The sequence below is a fragment of the Diplotaxodon limnothrissa genome, linkage group LG9, assembly GCF_057381915.1.
Source record: "Diplotaxodon limnothrissa isolate DT_005_m linkage group LG9, D_limnothrissa_male_GT1.1, whole genome shotgun sequence".
NCBI classification, from domain to species: domain Eukaryota; kingdom Metazoa; phylum Chordata; class Actinopteri; order Cichliformes; family Cichlidae; genus Diplotaxodon; species Diplotaxodon limnothrissa.
Genome location: NC_140604.1, coordinates 26683274 through 26704843, shown reverse-complemented (window position 1 = coordinate 26704843; position 21570 = coordinate 26683274). Strand labels below are relative to the sequence as shown.

General features: G+C 38.5%; 1 protein-coding gene across 1 annotated transcript in view; it reads left to right on the top strand.

The window, feature by feature from the left end:
- The first annotated feature begins 3682 nt into the window (after nucleotides 1–3682).
- The window catches only part of eya1 (EYA transcriptional coactivator and phosphatase 1), a 62706-nt gene continuing 44818 nt past the window's right edge, over nucleotides 3683–21570 (top strand). The window contains exon 1 of the mRNA XM_085362954.1: nucleotides 3683–3909. The gene's annotated coding sequence lies outside the window, so the exon portion shown is untranslated. The remainder of the gene's footprint in view (nucleotides 3910–21570) is intronic.

Here is a 21570-nt window from a genome sequence, read left to right as displayed (position 1 = left end):
GGTTACCCCTCTCTGGAATTCCTTATGACATTTTTAACCTTCAAGTACATTATTTCTTCCAAATGTGGTTTCTACTAGAAGCCAAAAAGACTCAAGGCAAGGTGATAATTCAAATAGGGTAACATATCTCCTCCCTGAGCTGGTGAAGTTTCATCTCTATATGATGAAACTTTGCCAGCTTTGGCAAAGTTTAAGAGATCCTTGTTTAATTTGAAAAGGATGTCTCATCAACAATCAAGGAGTAAATGGGGAGGGAGAAGATTTGGCATTTGTTGCTAGTTTACTTTATGACATATTAAAAAGAATCCGCACATACCAAATATTTGTACCAAACAGTTTTGGAGGATTTCCCCTGACTGCAAGTTTCCCTTACTTTATGTTCTTCCACTGGACCGCTGCTTTGTAAGCTCTTTCTGTGGAAGATTCTGGCATTTGATGCCAGTGCTTGTATGTTTGCCTTGAATGTTTTTTTGGAACAGACAGCTCATTATTTGGCACTGTGCTTTCAAACCCCGGGCACGCGTCTTCTCAAATAACGCCTCTGATAGAAGGCAGGTTGAACTGTGCTTTTTTTTGCATACTAGCAGGGGTATTTGATTTGGCAAATGAACAGCTTTTACATCGAAGCCATATCAGACACCAGAGCCATGAATCAAAGTATTTGGGTTGTTTATATATATATTTTTTTTTATATTTGGAGGCCGATCAAGTCCAACATATACAAATTCGCCGATGGCAATTAATTACTCTTTCTGGAGTACTTTTGCATGGGTGGTTGAAAAGCCTCTCCTCTAAAGGCACAATTTATGATCTGAAGCTGAAGCATGCAGGCTCAAAAAAGGAATTCAGTGATTGGATCTTCAATTTGAATAGTGGCTACCATATATTAGCAGTACCCATAGAAACCATGCACCACATTCCTTAGTTTTAAAGCATAAAAATGCATTGCTGTCCTAAACTGTGCATAAATTGTTACTCTTTTCAGTTATTTATAAAAACTGCAGGGTTTGTTCCATAATCTGATTTTGGGAGATTTCCAAAAAGGCATTTTGTTGTTTCTTCCTTCTGTGAACTCACCCTGCCGTCCTGTGGCTAACAAAAGAGATAGTGTGACACCTACTGAATTACTGCTGCGCACAGTGTGATTGATTGACTTGTTGTCGGCCTGCCACGACCACTGGAATGCACCTCGTGTGAAAGGTAGGTGCCTCCAACAAACACACTGGCGCATACCTCCTCAGGTTACCTGGGTGGCACTCGGGGTACTATAAATTTCATTGTGTGCTTAAAGGACAGAAGACAGAAAAACAAAAATCAAGAAAATGTGCGCTTTTCTTCAGGTGTAGGTTATTTCACTTTACCTGTAATCTGATAGGAGAATAATACAAAACACCTGACCTCAAAATGAAATGCTGCATATAATGTAATAAAGTACATTGTCTGATTGGTTATGGTAATTCTTCATTTAGTCACAATAGACCTAACCTCAACCGCCTCGCGTCCAGTGAAATCACTTAAAACAGATGTGGCTGACGTGCGGTTCTAGATGGATCCATGAAAACTGTGTCTCACAAAAATGAGGTTGCACCAAAAAAACCCTCAAAAACGGGTCCTCAAATGTGCAGGAGAGTGTCCCCGTGAAGACAAAGCACGGGTGCATTGTTATATTTTACAGTCTTGCGTAAATCAAAAATTATAGAGGTGCTGAGAATAAAAAGCATCTGACATTTTTAGCGTGACAGTTCCGCCATTCCTGCGTTTAAGTGGCGGTGGGAGCTTTGTGGCGCTAGGCCGAGATCTCCTCCTGTTAAGTACACATCCTGTAAGCTTTGTCCCATGGCAGTGACCTGATCCAGCAGAAGGAAGCAACCAATCAGGAAGATATTAGATCAGCTCCAGGAAAAATTAATAAAATTCTCTCAAGTCGGCCTCACCTACTGTACTGAGCCCTGAGATTCATACGCAAGACTGAAGGCGTTCACTTTATATGCTTTCATCAGAGTGACTCCATTAAACTCCCCTCTCTCCAGGTTCTAATGATCTATGGGCATCATGATATGCCTCTGGAAGGTGTTGTGTTCCTTACAGCTGATGTCCAGACAAGGGTGGTCTGTGCAACCGGATCCTTTGACATCACAGAGAACATGAAAACATGAAACATAGTTATTGATCACAGAGTCCACGCTAATCAAATAGCACCCTGGTTTGTTTGAAGTTAAAAATGGTTACAGTGGGTGTTTACCATTGCACTTCAGGACCCTCCAGCCGCACCCCTCTTAAACATACACAGACAGAAGTGTTATTTGTATTGTTAAATTTACATTAAGTCCATTTTAATTGCATCAACCCACTAAACAGATCTTACAATAATGGGCCTGACAGAGAAAATTGCAATCATCTGTGAAGAGCCTGTGGCGGTATAATGGACAAACCTGATTAATTTAATCTTGTTGCACTCCATTATAGCTGCACTTTATCATTTCAACAGATGGAGCACTAAGAAATTAAAAAATGCTCTCAAGGATATGTGGCACTCTCTCATCCACTCGCATCCCTTTATCTGAAGGTGTGTTGGCTGCTGTGCTAAAATGAAGGCCTGGACTGGAACCTTTGGATGAGTGCATTTTCAGACCCAAATGAGATTATGTGAACAGTCAATTGATGCAACAAATCATCAGAATTGTCTTGTGATGTATTGCTGAAGGCTGTTAGAGGCTGTCCATCCAATCATCTAGCTCAATTACTTGATATTATCAAAGTAGCAGAATGACAATCGCTTTACTATATGGAGGCTTTTCACGCAAGAATGAATGCCGCATTCATTCAGCTGCTGTTTCAAATTGAAACGGTTTTTATAGTGCAGGAAAAACATATTCCTGATATTGCCAGTGAACTGGAATTTTGTAACACTCAATTAAAAGTGAAAACTGCAGCAACACAAACAGAATAAAGAGCAAATTTATTATTATTAATTTACATTACAGATGTTTCTAGAATTTATCCTAGTAGTTTATACAATAAAGTTGTTTTTCTTTTTACAGGTGGCCCCCTTGATATGTATTCTTGTTATAGTGTATACATCCTCTATAGATTACTCAGTTTGACTTGTTTTACAAGCCTTGAAAGGAACAATATCAGAAGAAAAGAGCATAAATCAGTTTGAAAAGAAATCCTCATAAACAGAATTTGTTGTTCTTATTTCCTCCTCGTCATCGTCTAAAACTATGCTATACTAAAATGCTAAAAAAGAAAAAAAAAACTAGGAAGCATTCATACACACACTAACAGCCAAAAACCGATAACTAAACAATGGCCCCCGTAGGTGGCGCTCTAATTCATATCCAAAAATTGCGAGACATGAGGATTACTGTAACTACAAATAATCATATTATGACTCACCAGAGCAAATGTCATTTAAAAAAGTGGATTTTTGTTTTCAAAAGGCAATTGAATGATTTTCTTTTCTGACTAATTATAAAACTATGCTATCAAACCAAAATGGTGGTGTGGGCTAATCTTACTGATAACAACTGCGGTTAAAATATATATATTAAATTATATGACACCGACAAGTAACAGCCTCTTGTTGAAGCCAAAAGTGAAGTGAATTATACCCTGGGTAAGCTTTCCTCGTGCCTGCCACATTTGATACCAGCGAGCAGCGCTCGCGCACAGACGCATGCGGATATCTTGCCAATTCACTGGAACCTTCCGACTCCGCTGCCATGAAAACGTTTAGCTTTAATGACGGACAATGATAAGCATTTTTACGTGATTGAAACCCCCTCCCTATTTTCCAGTCAGCAAAAGAAAGAAAAAAACGTTGACGGGCCAGCCGACTCTGGCGTTAATCTTTATGGACATGGATACTTGTTGCATGTGGTGACAGCGGCGGTACATAACAGCAAGGTAGGCAGCAGTCAAACCACTCGTTTCGCCTCGTCTTTGTTCTGTTGGCCATTTCTGCGCAGTTGTTCGGTATTTGTTTGACTTGTGTGGCGAATTTGACAGCGTGATATTGAGCCATTTCCAGAATGGGCGGGGACAGCGGGGTTACTTTCAGCGGGGCAGCCTCACAGTCCTCTGAATCACAGGATCGGTGCTCAGTGAGAAATTAAAGCTCCCTAAACTGCGCCTTTTTCTTTTAGGGTGACTGTGAATCGGTTTGTTTATTTTAGTTACGTCATTGTAAACGTTTTAATTGCAATTCAGTGTTTTGAAGTTTTCTTTGAATTTCTTTTATTTCAAGCGGTTTATCCTTCTGTAAAATTGACAATGCGTCAAAGAGTATGAACACTTCTGAACTTTTTTAATTGAATTTGTAAAAAAGCAGCACCAAGCCACATTTTGCAATAAAGAAGACCTATGCCTGCCCCTGCACTACACTGTGATTCATTACATGTGTTGACTCACCTCAATAACATATATAAAAACGTGTTTTTACACCCAGAAATGCAGTGATCTACGTACCAGTTGTGTAAGAGACATTTGTCAAAATATCATTTGCTCAAGTTGACAGGAGCTGTACCTGAGTTTCGCTCTCATCCATTCTGCCCCAGACTGCAGTCATTTTTCTGCTTAATTATTTCCCCCTTTTTTTAACCGTGCACCGCATTTGACAGTGATGGATAACAGGTTAAAAATGGACATTTTCTCCTCACTTAGTGCATGTTGGATTGGCTCAAGTATGCATGGTGTTCTTCCCTCAGACCAAAAGTCCTTGGAAAGATTGTGTTCCCCCTCTGTTTTCCCCATTCCTGTATGATACAGTTTGTCTTCATTTTCTCATGCTTCAGAGTTTTTGTGATGTATGGCTGAATCACATCAGCAAGACAGAAGTGTAGGTTATGTCAAAGTTATGCCATCACGATTCAAATTTTGCGCTGGTAGGCCCTCTGCTAGCCCTGCACTGCTAATTAAGCAGCTCTCTGGACCTACTGTGTAAAGGCGGTGGTTCCCTGATTCCCACCAATCAGTGTCATGCGTGCAGGCTCTTGATGTTCATAATCAAGCTGAATTTCTTCACCAGTATCCTGAATTTTAGATGTTTTGTTGTATTTTAGCCTTCAGTGCACAGACATGAGCATCCATTTATTTCCAAACTTGGTTTTATTTTATTTTTATGGTTAAACATTAAACATTGTTAAACAGCATTAACATCATTTATGATGTGGTAAAAATGTTTGAACCAATACACAGTTAAACACTCAATATTTAGTTGAAGAAAAGCAGCAAATCCTCACATATGAAATAATAAAAAAGAAGTAGCATTTGGTATTTTTTGCTTCAAAATATCCTAAATAATTAAAACAATCAACCTGTTATCAAAATAGCTGCCATTCCTTTTGATTAATTGATTCATTGTTATAAGATTATTCTGTAATAGTCTTCTCATTCTGATTACGTCATTTGACAAAGCCACAGTTTAATGTTCCTTTCCGTGGACTGCCCTTCAGAAATATCATCTATTATAAGAGGGGTCTGGAACATGGTCAAAATCCACAACATTGTAAATGACATATTTATTGTGACTTGTGGTCAATACTTTTTATAGCTTTTTATATTTCATAGGGTGATCTCACATCCTCTGAATACCGTATTTTATGGACACATTTATTGAAATTGTGGAATATCTTGTTTTGTTTTGACCCAATTTCTTTTCTTTTCTGTTGTGTGTGTGTGTGTGTGTGTGGGGGGGGGGGGGGTGTATCCTCAGTGGCCTGAGGTGGAACAGCTGCAACCCAAAGATCTGAGTTCAGAAATCCATCACTTTTTTAAAGTGTGGCTGTGCAGTAGAAATACTGCAATGTATCATGTCTGCAGCAATGAGGAGAACAATTTTCATTCACACATGTACTAGATTCCCTACTGTACTGTACATATGCTTCACGTTTTCTTTAAGACTTGACTTCAGAGGAAAGTTCTCCAGTCTGTTCTCCTTACTTTTGAAGTTACATGCTCCTCCTATTACTGGGGCCATGCAGTCTCCCCCATGGTGTCCTTGGACAGCTCTTTGAGTGCCTGAAAATGTTGCGGACCATTAATTCTGGATTGTCTTCATCTGTTTGCATAATTTTTCCTCCGTAACCGTTTTCCTCCCTCATTTTCACAGTCTGTGCTCTCAGGTTTATATTATTCTCTTTTACATATGTTTGAGGCTTCGGCAGATTTCAGTTTTATATCATTTTTTTTCAATACCACTGACAGTTGTTAAAGTTTTACATGAGTCTGTTTTATGGTATACAGCCTGTCAGCTGTGTACTGTACACAGTATGCTTTACAGCCTCTGTGCTGATGCTGACTGTTGAAACTCTTCACCTGCCAGCAGATAGGTTTACAGATATCTTCAACAATATTTTTTGTTCTTTTATTAAAAATTTCCAGAAACATGTAAAAGCATGAGTGCAACAGAGCTGTCAGTAAACAAGCAGAAAAAAAGAAAAAAAAGTGGGTGTTCTCTTTAACTTTATATATTTTCTATTTTTTTCTGTTAGACTAATTTGCTGTCAGGCAGGAGGTTGTTTTTGCAACTCAGGCAGACTCCAGAAATTAATTTATCCAAATAACCAAGTCCTCCTGGGCCGTGGAGGTTGGGACACTGAAATGGCCCTGGTAGGCAAAGCCGTCTTTTGAAGTCTGGAATGTTTTGGCTGACTTAGAGCAGGCGACTGGAGTGGAGGGATCATTTTCACTGACCCATGGGATTTTTAACCATTTTCATATACCAAGAACAAAACAAAGTGAGGAAAAATGCCTGAGCTGATTTGCATTGACTTTGCTATCAAAAACCAAGGGGAAAAAATTAAGTGAGACTGATTTAGCGGGGCAGTAGATTTTCCTTCTTTTTTAAAAAAAAGTAATTTCTGGACTATGCTGGCGATGGTGTATGTTACTTCATGGCTTAAAAAGTTTGACATATATTAAAAAAAAGAAAATGTAACTTAATGTGAGATGCCTGGTTGTCATGTTTCCATTCGTTCCATTCCTTTTCAAGACTACAGACTTTTTGCTGGTGGGATTGTTCTGTGATTTATTAAAAAAAACAAAAAACAGATCTAATAACAATCACCCTTATTAATGCATTGCATTAGTGCTAATTAGGTGGTCATTTGGACCGAGGGCAGAACAAATACAGGGCACATCCTAATAATCCAAACACTTTAATTGTAAATAAATGTTCTCATTAAGAGCATGCACTGGCAGTAATTTATTATATCCATTATATGAAATCAGCAAAATAGTCACATTAATAAAATTAATTTCTGTTTTTATACTCTATCCTATTAAAGACTTTAATAACAGCACCTAAATGGTATGCTTTTATTTAACAAGCCCAAGAAAAGGGAAGTGCAGTAAACCAAGCGGCATGGAGTAAAGGGGCACTTGAGTTTCCAGAGTAATAAATAATTCACAGGTCCTGTGTGATGAGCTGCTGAGGACAGAAATCCCTAATGACAGCTTTTTATAACCTATGACTCAGCTCCCCATTATGCTTCTGACATCCCTACATAGACCACATCCCCTCTGCTTGCCCAGTGCTCACTCTTCTCTCGCCCTCCGCTGCTTCGTCTACTGCACTGACTAAAAGGAGTTATATTACACACTACTATGTGCAGTCACTTAATGAAAGAAACTGAAATGGGAAAACATATAATTTTTTTAGAAGCTAAATGTATGTAATTCATATAGCACATCCTAATGAAATTGTTAGCATTTAATTTATTTTACTTTATGTTGGAAACGTTTTTTGTTTGTGTTTTGGGGTTTTTTGTTCTTTCCCATATGCGCTGGAGTCACTTGCTAACTTCTTGAAGTGTAATGTAACCGTATTAGTCAACTGGCCTAATTAAATCTGTATGTGTATATTTTAATGTTGTAACAGTTATTTGTTTGTGTTCACAGGAAGAGAGAAAAAAGTATCTTTGTTGAATCAATATCTGCCTGTCTTGCTAGCTTTTTACTGAAATAGTTTGTCAAAGGATTTTAGTAAAAACAGCAGTTGTACTTGGAAATGTGTCCAAGTTCATGCGTGGTTATTCATTTCTTTCTTGTGCTTTGCTGCCTTAGGTGAATGCTGGAAGAACTAAGCTAAACTCAATACCCATTGCTACTGCTTTGTATGTGTGAGGTAAGAACCTGAATAATTGAGTTTCTCCAGTCCAACTTAGGTCTGTGACTTAAAGTGCTGCAGTGTGTGATTGGCATAATGGCACCATACCCCCCCAGGTAAGGTCAGTGCGAGCAACATCTGGCTCTATTGTGCATAATGCAGCTCCCAGTATGAAAGGCAAGGCCTCATATGGTTTTGGTTGATATCATTATTGTTATCATTTCCAAACTCCAGTTCTCACTAAGAATAGGTGGTTAATTTAGATGCAAAAAAAAAAAAAAAAAATCCAATTACTCAGACCTGCTTGCAGTTGTCCCCAGAGTTAGTGCATGGAAATAAATCTGGTGGCCTTGATTAAGTACCTGAGAATAGAGTTAGCACAGTGCTAGTAGTTTATAGTAACACAGTGGACATGGGCAATTAAGCCCACCAAGTAATTTACAGTACTGCTTGCAGGTGGTGACCAGGTACGAGCTGGGGACCACCTCAGTAACAAATTAGATCATATAGGCAAGGAGAGTAGAGGCTCTGTAGGACTGCCAAATAAAGTAAAGCAATCAAAGATTTTAAAAAGCTTGGCACGTATTTCAAATTTGTTATGATTTTGGTTTCTTTTTTTAAAGGAACAACATAGGGCACTGGGGTTTTTTTGTCTGTGATTTTCTGGAGAATGAATGATCACTTTTATACGTTGTTGATCTTTTTACGTCAACGTGGACTGTTCTCCTCTCACTGCTGCCTATTAATTATGAAATACTGTAGACCTTTCCCATTTAATTTTACTGCTTCTTCCTGCTGAACTTGGTGTGAAAGGCTGCTGTTCTTAAATAGGTGTATAAAAGTAGGAGCGGAGCGTTTCCCGAGTACCAGCTCTCCCCACAGCATTATGTCATCAGAGTCAAAAAGGCACAGCTAAAGAAAAATAGCTTGTTTCACACATAATAGACACCTTAACACGTGGAGCAAATGGAGCGCGTACAGAGCTACTTTTCTTTCTGGTCACAGGACAGACAGTGGCCGCCTTGATAAGAAAAGCATGTTTGAATGCATCAAATTTAACACTGCAGAAAGACGTGAATTTTGGAAAAAATAATATAAATTTTAAAAAAAATTTAACTCTAGGTGAATTTGTTCAGTGATGCCTTTATGATTGTACTGTACTCTGTGTACTCTATGTAACAGTGTTGAAAACAGTGCCCTCTTCTGCCTGCTTGCCAGTGTCTGTGCTGTTTGTCCACAAACTGAATGACTTGCTGTATTCCACAGTGCTGAGATGCACTCTGTGTGGCACCTTATCTGTCATTTATCAACCTTTTGTAGAGGTAATGACTAGGCTGTTCAGCCTTGGAAAAACTTCGACTACGTTGAGCTCTACTGTCAGCATCCTGGCCTTAGTGCGGGGGGATTTCATCAAGGCCAACACAGTATGATGGCCCTGCTCCCTGTAAGTGTCCACTGCTGGGCTGGTTTCCTCAGTAAGGCCATTTCACTTAACAGTCCAGTTCCCCCATGGCCCCTCTTATACTTTAGGTGTTTCATAAAACCCTCATAGTTGTATTTTTGTAGTATTTTGTGTTGTATTTTCGCAGCAGGAATAAAGTAGTAATAAAAAAACTTAGCTGCTTTAAAAAAAACTGTAAGTGATTTGCCTCTATTTTTATTTATATCTTTTAAACCTTCATAAATACATGTACATGTTTATTGCCAGTCATACCAAGCACAGTGGTTGGTGAGTAGCTTTGAAGGATGGACCATCTATTTTCATTTATGACCAACACCCTGCAAATAGTCTTAACAGCTAATTGGCATAAACTCCAATGATGTGAGCAGAACCCCAGCACCAGCAGCTGTGTGTGGTCCACAAATGCTTGCACAGCTATTTTAGAACCCCAGTCCAAAAGAAATATACAGTGTGTTCATGCTTCGCTTGCAGTGCAACTCAGAACATTTCGCCTTTTCTCCAAGCAGAGAAGTCTTATTTCTGTAATCTTCTTTAATATTGATATTTAAAGCATTCATCATGCAAGTAAGCATCAGATATATTTTTTAATGTGCATGTTCTCTTTGTAAATAAAAAAAATATCCTGAGTAGTCTTATAATAATAATTGATACTTTTAATGGAACATTTCCAAAGGTATGGGTTTGTTGGATATGTTGCGGGGCTACTGAGCAATAATTAGCATTTTGGCTGCTGATGTTTAATCTCTTATTAGCCTTCAGGTGACATGAAACAGCATCGGCTTCATTCTAGCGTTTGCCATTCAGATGCAGGTTGAGTGACAGCCACAGAACAGCACGTCTCTTATGTAAACCTTCCCTCTACTGCCACGAAATTAGAGTGCCTGTTGCTACACACTGCTGCCTCCTGCTTCTGCACAAATGAGAAGTAAGCACTGTGGTTCAGAAGTTCACATTTTGGATGCATGCCGGAACTACTTAAAACCAGTGACGTTTTCAGGGAACAGGTGGTCCGGGTGACATAATTCTGGCTTACTGTTATGATCCCTAGAAATTAGGTCCTGATACGCTGCCAGAAGGGTTATTACGCTGTCATTTTCTATAAGTTTTAGTGTATCTGTCTTGTTATTAATGGAAAAATATATGAATGCAAAGATATTGATACAAAATACTTCTTTGCAACTGCTTATATGCTTAAAGATATTAAATATCGCTACAGATAATTTGCGTACATGTCAGACATTAACACCCATCTTTTACATGTCTCAAAGCTTGGCTAAGAAAGCTATTTATTCTCATCCACTGTTAACTACTGGCACATATGCGTTAGAGTGGAATGCCATTCAGAATGCAGAAAATATATTTAGTTCTTGCCAACAGACAGCAAAAGGCACCAGTGGGTCTAGCCCCTGTGTGAGAACAGTTATTTCTGTCACAGTATGGACTTTCAATTACTGTAATCCGCTCCTTAAAGAACATTGATATGATTGATAAGATATGAATTTCAGCACATATTGTAAGTCAGTGGTGTCTAAAATCATAATGTAATGATTTGCAAATCATTTAAACTCTAGTATATTTAATTCATAGAATAAAGGCTATGTGTCATATACTGAAACTGAGATTTTTTTTAAAATACATGTGCTGTTGTTGCAGAACAGTGCATTTAGGTGCAGCCCTCGCCACTTTTATGCAGACATAGTGGGTGCAAGAGAGAGAAAGAATAAAAGAATAAGACACATCTCCCTGAGCTCGACAGGTGGGCTGCTGGGCCTGCATTTCAGAAAAACTTGGAAAAAAGGCATGTTTAACATTGTTTTGCATCGCTGCTTCTCTCAGCATTGTCTATTCTACATCTACGTGTTCAGGAGCTGTAGTTGCTGTAGTTTTGAAAGCTATAGCCTTTCTTCCTTCATACAGGATTCCAGCTGCTTTACATTTCAAAGGATCATTTTTTGTAGTTTTTTACTTCATCATCTGCCCGATGTTTTCTCTGGATTACACGTCTAATCTTCAGGCATGCCAATTTAGACTTAACCCAGACAATTTTACAATGGAACCATGCAAATTTAATATGCATTGAATGGGTTTGGCAGTGTCTTGCTAAAATGCGCAAGGTCTTGCAAAAAACATTGCCTGGTTGACACTAAACCACTCTTTATTGCTTTAATGGTGCCTTCACAGATATGTGGTTACCCATGTGCACTAAGCACTACCATATTATCACAGTTACTTTGCATTTATTACAAAACAGATGTTCCCTGTTTGTTTTGTCTCAGTCCATCTTAAAGAAGCTCAGACCCACAGAATGCAGCAACATTTCTTGATTTTATTTCTGTGTTTCTTTTTTAATTTGCCTCACACAGTTTTAACTTGGAATGAACTGTGTTCACTGGCAATGTTTTTAGTTATGACATTTATCACCGGTTGGAATTTTTATGTTCTGTTTTTGATTTTTATTTATTTATTTTTTATTAAATAGAGGATTTAGATCATTTAATTTGGTAGTGTTTATTTATTTTCGGATGCAAGGTTGGCAAACTTTTATTTTTACATGATGGTTATCCGTTACACTGGCTTCTTGGGTGTTAGTCTAGGATATTGTGGAGTGAATATTTTGGGACATTAGAGCGTATTGTACCCTTTGGCTTTGTTGCTATCTGCATGCCTGCTTTTGGTTTGATACAAAATGACTGCATTAGAGAGATTTTAACAGTCTGACAGATCTAAGTTATTATTTTGAGTTTCTGTAAGCCCATTAATAGGTAGGCACTTATGGACGGTGGAAATACCCCACAGCTGCAGTCTGGCTGTTGCTCCATATGTTTCCCCCAGAAGAGCCTCAAACTTCAGTGTTGCACAGACATGTGTCCAGCAAACAGTAATACAAAGAGAAACAGATGTCTTGTTTTTAGTCACAATCAAATTAATAGAAAACATAGTTAGAAATCAGCTAGTATTTTCCATGCAGATGTGTAGTAATCCTTAATGTTTAATTTATTATTGATATGCATGTTTACATGTAACTCCATGGTGTTACATGTAAACATTTTATTTCAGGACACACTGTGAGGTCTGATAATTGGAGGTTTTATCTAAAACCAAGTCTACCAACAAAGTCAGGTGATTCAACAAGGGTTAAATGAGAACAACGCCCTGATAAGTGAATTACTTTCCTGGTATGAACACACAACAGTATTGTCCAAAAGCCCTCTGTTTATATTAGGAAACTATTGACCAGCTCAGCCAAACACTACCTATCCTGTTTAATTGGTAAGTAATTCCTGCAAAGTTGTCTTATACAAACAGTACAGAGCAGTGTGAATGGTTGCTGAGTGGTAAAGTGCTGCCTTCGTTAGAAAGGCAAATAACTGTTGGGTTGAGTTGTGTAAATATTTTAGAACCGAGCTGCACAACTGACTATTGCCCATCAGTGCAGTTGTGTATGTAACACCAAGCCCTATGGCCACTCATGTATAAAAATACTGTTTTATGGATGATTAAGCATGTTAAAGACAACACTGCTGTGTAATACTACAAAATACACTGTTTTTCCTTATGAAATTTTCCAGAGTTGCCTATTGTAACCAGTTTGTAAACCTTTTTGATCAGGGAAATAATAAAAACAATTTTGTTTTTGTCCAGGTTTTCACAGGCTCATTAATAAGTATTTTCAAGCATAACCTGATTAATGTACCTCATTAATGCCCAAATGACTGCAAAGTGATGATTCATTCATTTGCTAATTGTTTGTTTAATTAATTCTCATGTTAGCTTTAAGCACGAGATAACTCTGATATTAAAAAGCAAATTTATGCCTTCCTTGTACAGACCTTTAAGACCACTTTGCAATCATCTGGATATTAATAGTAGTAGGAAACAACGTCCTTGCTGCAAGTCAGACTGAATATTGGATTAACTTTATTATGATTAAGAAAACAATCTTGCATGATGGCAAATGAAAAAAGCTTAAAATAAACATGCAGCTAATAGCTGACATTACCACCATGGAGCCATTTATTTAATAAACTGTAATGAATAACCTGAGCAGACACTTCATTGGTGTCCGTGGCTCTGCATTATTGAAGTAATTCACTAACGATAATCCATATGCAAATGAGGATTATATAAATGAAAACTTAGATATGCTGTATTTGTTTCTCAGAGCAGATAACTGTGTCCTCATCTCTGAAAAATAATCCATGAGGTTTGACTAAAATAATCAAAAATAAGTTCTTTGGTCATTATTCTGATTTGCTACCATGAGTGAACAATACCTTTACCTTCTTTCAGTACTCAAACTTTTTAAATGTCCTAGAGGAGTTCTTGTTCGAGTCCCAAACCTACTGAGATCTCTAATGAAGGCTTTACCTTCCAGGCAAGCATATTTCTCCAAATGACAGTAATTTACATATGATGTATTTAGAGAAGGAGAGGGCAGGCTAATTCCATTTGGAGAGTTTCCTTTGTTTTAGGAGTCATTAGCAGCTAGCTCAAATCTAATTTTTACAATTTCATCAGGCCATCTTGGAAAGCCTCTGTGAGCTCATCAGAGAGGAGCATTTATTGCTAAGTGTTCTCTATTGCATTAGCACACAATAAAGCGGCCAGGGACTGCTACAGACGTTTATGGGGAATCCAGTTAACACTCTGGCAATTCGTTTTTTATTGGGACACAATCAATTTTTATTCATTTTAAAGCCAGAATGCTTTCTTTCATTGTGTGCCTACCCCAGCTTATTATCCCCTAAACTAATTACTCAGTTGTTTTCACAAAATGCTAATATTTATGTTAAAGATTTCCTCTTTTAAATTCAGACATGGCGTGCATATACATGCACTTCCCGCTAAGCTTTAAGCATAGTAATTGCATTCATTTAATTTGTGTAAGTCCTATTTTAAAGTATTACAGTATTAATCATTGAATCTGGCCCCTGGGTCAAATCTGGCACTCGGAGTCATTTGGTCCATCTTGGAATTTGAATTTTACCATTTTTAAACTGCAACAAAACTTGTACTAGCAGAAATGTGTGCATGTAGTGGACATACCAGGGGGGTTGAAACACGTTTTGCCAATATTACATATTCCATAATTATAATTAAACCAGAAGGAATTTCAGTTTATTTGCTAGGAAGACACTCTGCCCTGGCTTTGGCAAAAGCAAAATAAAATCATATTTTCACCACTCCTTACTAAAACCTATCCGGCATTATTTTGCCAAACTCTGAGTGACTCTGTATGGTTTCTTTTAAAGGGACTCTTTAGCTTTTTCAGTGCCCAATGTGATCTCTGCATAATTAGAAACCAAGCTATACTTTTTAAGAGTCGCTATTTCTATCCTTGATTTATGTTGATTTTCCACCATGACTTCAAATGGTATCCTTAATCACAGACAAGTCAAGCCCTATCAGATAGACATGAATGTGACTCTACCATACATATTTATGCAGTATATTGTATTTAAAATTAAAGGTACTATTTGCTTTACTGGTTGTTGGGTTGCTGTTTGTGGTGTGAGCTAGATGAGTACGTCATCATTGATAATGTTTTGTGATCAGTGCAGTATAATAATTAGATGCCTGAGTGTTCCAGAAGTCGAGACGAGCATGGACCCCTCTTCCTCTGCAGTAGTCTTTTCTCTTGTTTACCAAGACCATCTTTAAAGGCTCCCATTTGATGCTGATATTGTTTGTATCAGGTGTATATCTTGCACCTTTCAACTTTTTGTACCGAAGCAATCTTACCTCGTCGTCCTTGATCCACCACTGCTTTCCCATCAGTAAAATGCACAGACACAACTAGAGAATATCCATAGCTGCTATTAATGTGTATGTGTTTGCAACTGTTTTACTTTCTATGTGTGTGCACGGATATTCTTTTCTTTCAGTTTTGGGATTTGTTCTGCAGTGGCCTCTGGAATGCTTTCAACACATTGATGAGATGACAAGTTATCATTGATCTGTCCTTACTTAGTGGGATCTATTAAATAATGTATGGGCTCCCGTGCATTACCAGGACAATCTCCTGTCCTCGACCCATTAGAGGAGTAGGGCATGGGGCCCTAGTGGCTCAGGGCCCTCAGAGGTCCTTGGGCTTTCATTTAATTAAATTATCCTATAATGAAAACTCCCATAAGGAGATTAATTTTAATTATTTATCAGCGGCCGATTTGAGGGAGAGGCTGCATTAATAATGCATGAAAGGGCTAAACATTTTTCAATTCATCACCTTTTCCTTTTGTTAAAGGTGCAATTTATTAAGTGCTCTGCAGCTGCTAGAGATATTGGTGGTGGAGATGTGGACAGCCAGTCCCAGAGGTCAGTCAAAGGGGCTGCTCAAGTGCTCAAATGTCATTTGATAATGTTCATATTTATTGGTCAATTAATATCCCTAAAATTCTTCTGTAGTATTAAGTATTGTACTAGTGTCTTTGCATGCATTTGTACGTGTTTTGAAAGATTTATCCACACTGTGAAAAAGAAAGTAACACTTTTCCTTTCCTCAAATATACAGTAATGTTTTCCTCTGTTTCTCAAAGCTTGATGGATTTTATATTAATACCTAAGGCAAGGAAGTAATCAAAATTATGCCGGTAGTTCTCTGTTGATGTTTGTATATCTCCATCAGATTGGCATGTTGATTCCCCTTGTGTGAGCACATTAGAACGCTTTGGTGTCTGGCCAACAGAATAGGGGAAGATTGTCGACTGTCGCACTGTGTGAAACTGTAATTAGCTGGCTTGGTAATGTACTTATTTGGGTCCCCCGGCTGCAGAGATAGCAGCACAGTTGAGAGCTGTAAGATGATACATTGCTGAAAACAGCTGCCTTTTTGTGTTATAAATGAACAAAATCCACATTTTGCTAAGTTTTGTATCACGGGAACATACAGGCAGACAAAGTGGCAGAAGTGGCTCAAGGCAGGAGACAAGAATGTCATTGGGATGGTGAGCGGGGTGCATTTATCAGCCTTCATCAATAGTTAATAAATAATTCAGGCAGAGTCTGGGGCTTCTTTAGGGCAGGGTTTCAGCTAGCTTGTAATTTTGTAAATTGCATAGTCATCATGCAATGGATGGGCCAGGCTCCTCTGAGAGCTACAGCTGTGAATCTAGAGCTGTATTTATACATGTACTGCAGCCCCAAATCTTTCTAGAATCACAGAGCTGAATGTCAAAATGCTAATGTCCAAATCTTGTAGAGTATGTGCTTCAGGTAACTGTCCATGTCTGCCCAGATACAACCTAAACCACATGGAGTAATTTCATTGGGAAGAATGCAAATAATGAGGGATATCTTCCATTGTTTGCAACATGTGAGAAAGTGCAAATTTGGATGATGTGTAGATTAGATTCTCCTGAAATGGTCCAGAGTTCATGTCTTTTGAAGATGCAAGAGAAAGATAGTGTTAACCAACTTTGTGTCAAAAATACCTACATTTTAAAGGTTTTGTTGCCCTCAGTATATCTAAACTAGAATGAATTTCTAGACGTAACTATAGATAAAAGTTTGACACTCAGTACTTTGGGTTGAAATTTTCCCAAAGCAGATCCACAGTTTGCCACATAAGCTTGGCTACAGCATGAACAATTTAAATCAATATTCAGAAAGTTGCTTTTTGTTAAATCATTCTCCCATCTTTAGACAAACTTCCACCAGATACTTGCACCAGCTCGCACCAGAATAAACAGGCATTTCTTCCCATTGTGAGTTGTTCAAATTGTCTTAGCCCAGGTGCGGCTTTAACAGAACAGTCCATGCCCATTGAATGACCAAAGCCTTCAATTACTCAAAGTCAGCCTTCTGATACTCCTCCTTCAACAAAATAGGCCTTCTATTTGCCCCGACAGGTATTACCAGTTCTGCAACCAATAGCACACTGTTCTTCCACATTGTTTCCTAGGCAACTGGAAGTTTTGTGACCTATAAAAAGTTGCTACTCCTGTAACTGATCCGAGCCTTTGCGGTTGTTTGTTTCCATGGTAGGCTGCTGAGCTATTTATATGTCTGTTTAGTTGGTAGTAGTAGGCAGAGAAAGTTTTGCTAGCAGTTTTATTCATTTATTTATTTTAGGCAAAGTTTATGTTGGTGTTGATAGTCTGAGAGTTGACATGTGTTTAAGAACAAAAAAACACCTGGGGCTTCAGCAACTGAGTCACAAAGTTGAGAGGAAGAAGGCTTAACACTCTCATCCCGGTTTTTCCTCTGTATGCTCCTTATAACAAATAGTGTTTATTTTGGAGTCAGAGGCAAAGTCCCGGTCGGCCAGAATTTCTTTGTTGTGGCTTTGTTAGCAAAGACATGCAGATCTGCTGGTATTGATGAATCATGTGTTCATCATCAGAGGTTACTAGCAGTTCATCACACTTTCCCCTTGTGATGTTTGACTATCAAAAGGTTTATCAGGGATTCCTCATTATTAAAGTGATTTATCTCTGATTCACAGGTTTGAAAAGGTATATTATTTTTCAAAGGTGCCATGTACAGAGTTCAAGGAGAGATCTCCCTGAAGGTATTTGGCAGCTGTAGCAAGCTGAACTCCAGTTTTACTCTTGTCTCTTTCACTCCCTTTACACAGCATGCAAAAAACACTATAATATCACTTGTTAGAGAAGTGTACCACCATTTTTCTTAGTTTTGTTTCAACTCACAGAGACATTTACACAGATCAGCCACGAAATGTACTGTCCCAGACATTTGTGCAGACCAGCACGCACCTATGGCAGCAGGCTCCCTCTGTGCTACAGTACACCCAGCATATCTGTTCAAAGACAACTCAAGGAGTACAAATGAGAGCTGAAGCTTCAAACTCTACTGATCCCGTTCTGTTCAAACATTGTTACGGAACAAGCATGATCCACCAAGGCCCCCCCACCTCCACTTTTCTCCCACTGCAGCTCACAGTACCCAAAAGATTTGGTGCCAGTGTCCTTGTGTCAGACACAACAATACAATTGCAGAGGTCCTTTGTTTATGTCCGCTACGGGTCAAAGAACTTTTGATGGCACGAAGGAGACCTAAACAATAGTAGACAAGTCCTGTTAATCCTGTGGCTGTGAATATTGTACAGTTGTTTGCTTTATATGCATGTTGTTGCAAAATTTTTTTTATGCCTGTGACAGCATTTCTTTTTTTTAAATCAGTTCATCATCTGTAGCATTGTCATTTAGATTACATATATGCAATGCAAAAATAAGACTGCTACTTGGTCACTTATTTTGAGATCTCATAAGAGTGGGAGGATATTTGTTAGATGGATGTTTACACCAGGTGAACTATCAATAGGAATTCATGTAGGTTATAGTCTCAATACATTAATTCAACTAACAATCAACTACTGCCATCTTTAAAGCCTTTTACACTGCGTTAATCTGACCTGGCAAAACATTTCCAGGTACTGCACACTTTTAATGCCATTCTTTTGGTTACATGTCTGCTGTAGCTGGTTTGTTGCTTTACGATTTAAATCCAGCTGTTACTTCACAGTCTGAGTCATTTGCATAAGAGAAAACTTGGCACAGGCAAACAGGCAGACACCAAATCTATTCTTTTCTGCAAGAATTATCTTTTTACCCTTACCTTCTGCCTGCAACAATGTTTTTTTTTTTTTTAATTAAAGACTGGCAATAGGATTGCGGTGTTACTGTACTTAAGTTGATGCTAAAATACACAGAAATACTGCACACTAACACGAGCCATATTGACAGAGAAAAGCGTAAATTCTGAGATTGTTTTTCTTTAAATCAGTTATACCAAAAAAAAAAAAGAGAAAAAAAAAGAGAGACAGAGAACATATTTTCTCACAAGCACAAAGGGAGAGTGTTCTGAGTGGAGTGCATTGCAAATTCCATTTCCTCATAAGGGAAGTCACCTTTTAGAGGGGCCACTGCTGCTCTGAACACATCAAGAGGAAACAAACATGGCATATCATTGACTTTTAATGATTTCATTCACAGTGTCTGTAGAAAATGCACTGCATCTCAACTCTTTACTGACTTTTCAGTAAATTATGTATTCGTTGATTCCTCTTGGTTTAAACTGTTAGCGCTTCTCCTGGCGGTGCCATCTTTGTTTTTTCATATGTAAAGTAACTTAGACAGCTCTTCCTGTCTACTGGATATTGATAGTGCAGCAGTAGTACTCTAAGAAAAACAATAAATGAAAGGCTGTCTCCCTTACTCGTGATGGCTGCAGCAACAAGTACCAGACACATGCACAGAAGTCACCTAGAAGTACTTTGAGGGGATATATTAGTAGAAGAGTCAGTGCTCCTCCTGCATTGTCTGAAACTATAATTAATGCATTGCTTATTTTGAAAATCTGGAAATATTTCACTAGCTAGCTGCTGTTTGTTAACTGTATTCACAACTTTATTGTGGAGCTCAGTGTGTTTCTTGCTCCTGTATAAAATAAATGAATAATCTACGCATCAGCCGGCCGACGTGCAGAGTATGCAGATAAACCCAGCTGTTAAATGTGTCGAGGAGTTAAAAATTACTGAAAGCTGGTGTCCAGTGGCGGTGCTCATTCATCACTGGAAATACCCAAGCTATGTTTGCGTGCACTTGTTTCTTTGCGAACAAATGTGGATGTAGGCTAAATATAAGTTATTGTCCGGTCTGTGCTATTTCTGTTTATTTGGGACAAATACCTGATTGATAATGCCCCTGGCTTAAATCCTCATCTGTGCTCTTGTATCATCCCTTGGCAAATATGGCACTGCAACTTGAATGTGGAAGCATTTTCTGTTAGTAAGACAAACCGCTGGCTTGCACAGCAGTGCCTCTTTTGTAACTGTATTTAGTCACTGAGGAGAATGGCACAGACCCAATCCAAGTGTCTTTCATCTGGCCAATTCAAACAGACGTTTGACCCCAGACATTTGCCTAATGTGTTTTTGTTATGTGGACTCCTGGCTTCACAAATGTCACAGTGGTTGGACTAGTGGGGGTTTGGTAAGTGAGTCAGAGAGGAGGACAGAGTTTGCCTGGAGGGGTGGGTTTGAGAGGCAGCAGTTATGTCTATAATGTCTGCATTTTGCACTCTAACCAATTGGGAGTTGGTTGGTGGTGAACATAAGTTCCACTGATGACCTGCCCCCCCCGCCTCCTTGCGGGCCAGACCCACTGCAAGCCTGTTGATCAGTGGCCTGGCCTCTAGTGCTTTGCTGACCTGGGCAGCTGGGGAAGAGACGGGGAGTGCCACATTTCTGGCCGCCTGGGTTGCACAAGTCAGAAGTCTGTCCGAGACAGTTGGGGCAACCCTGACAAATGCTGCCATTAAAGGGGTGGTGAAAATTTATTACCAAACATATTGGTATTTTAGGGTGCAGCTAATTTAGATTTAGTAGTGTTGCTGTGAGGCTGTATAGTTAAACCAGAATGCTAGAGAAATTCTAAAGTCTTACTCTTCATTATCACAACAGTTATTAATATCTGCTAAACCTACTGAGGAAGAACCCTCTTTACACTCAGATTTGTTTCTGTGCTTGATTGCAAATTTTAAAATGATGTGACAGCTATAAGCAGATCCCACAATTTGTTATATCAAGTGAAAATGTGCTTTTGTGTGCATTGCCAAAGAATTGCTGCTGAATGACAAAAATGTGCCACTTCAATATGTTTTGATTCCTTTTTCTGATTGTTATTGCATTTGCGGGGAAGGCATCTGAAAGCAGTTATCCACTGTGTAACTTTTTTGCATTAAATTATGAAACTTTTTTGGGTTTTGGTAAAAGCTGATGGCGAACGAGGGCCTTCTATTTTAAGTCGATTTCAGACTACTGAGGCTTGGCAAAATTATATCGATAAAAAAGACAAGCGACTGCAGAGGGTGAAATTGTTTTTCCCTGCTTTCATAATGGAGCCGTTTATGAGTAACATGAGCACAATAAAGAAACAAATACAAAAATAGCCGTTTCATCATTTTTTAAAATTATATTTCAATGCTATTATGAAGGGTTGTTAGGGTATAAACAGCTTAGATAAAGTGTACCTGTTTC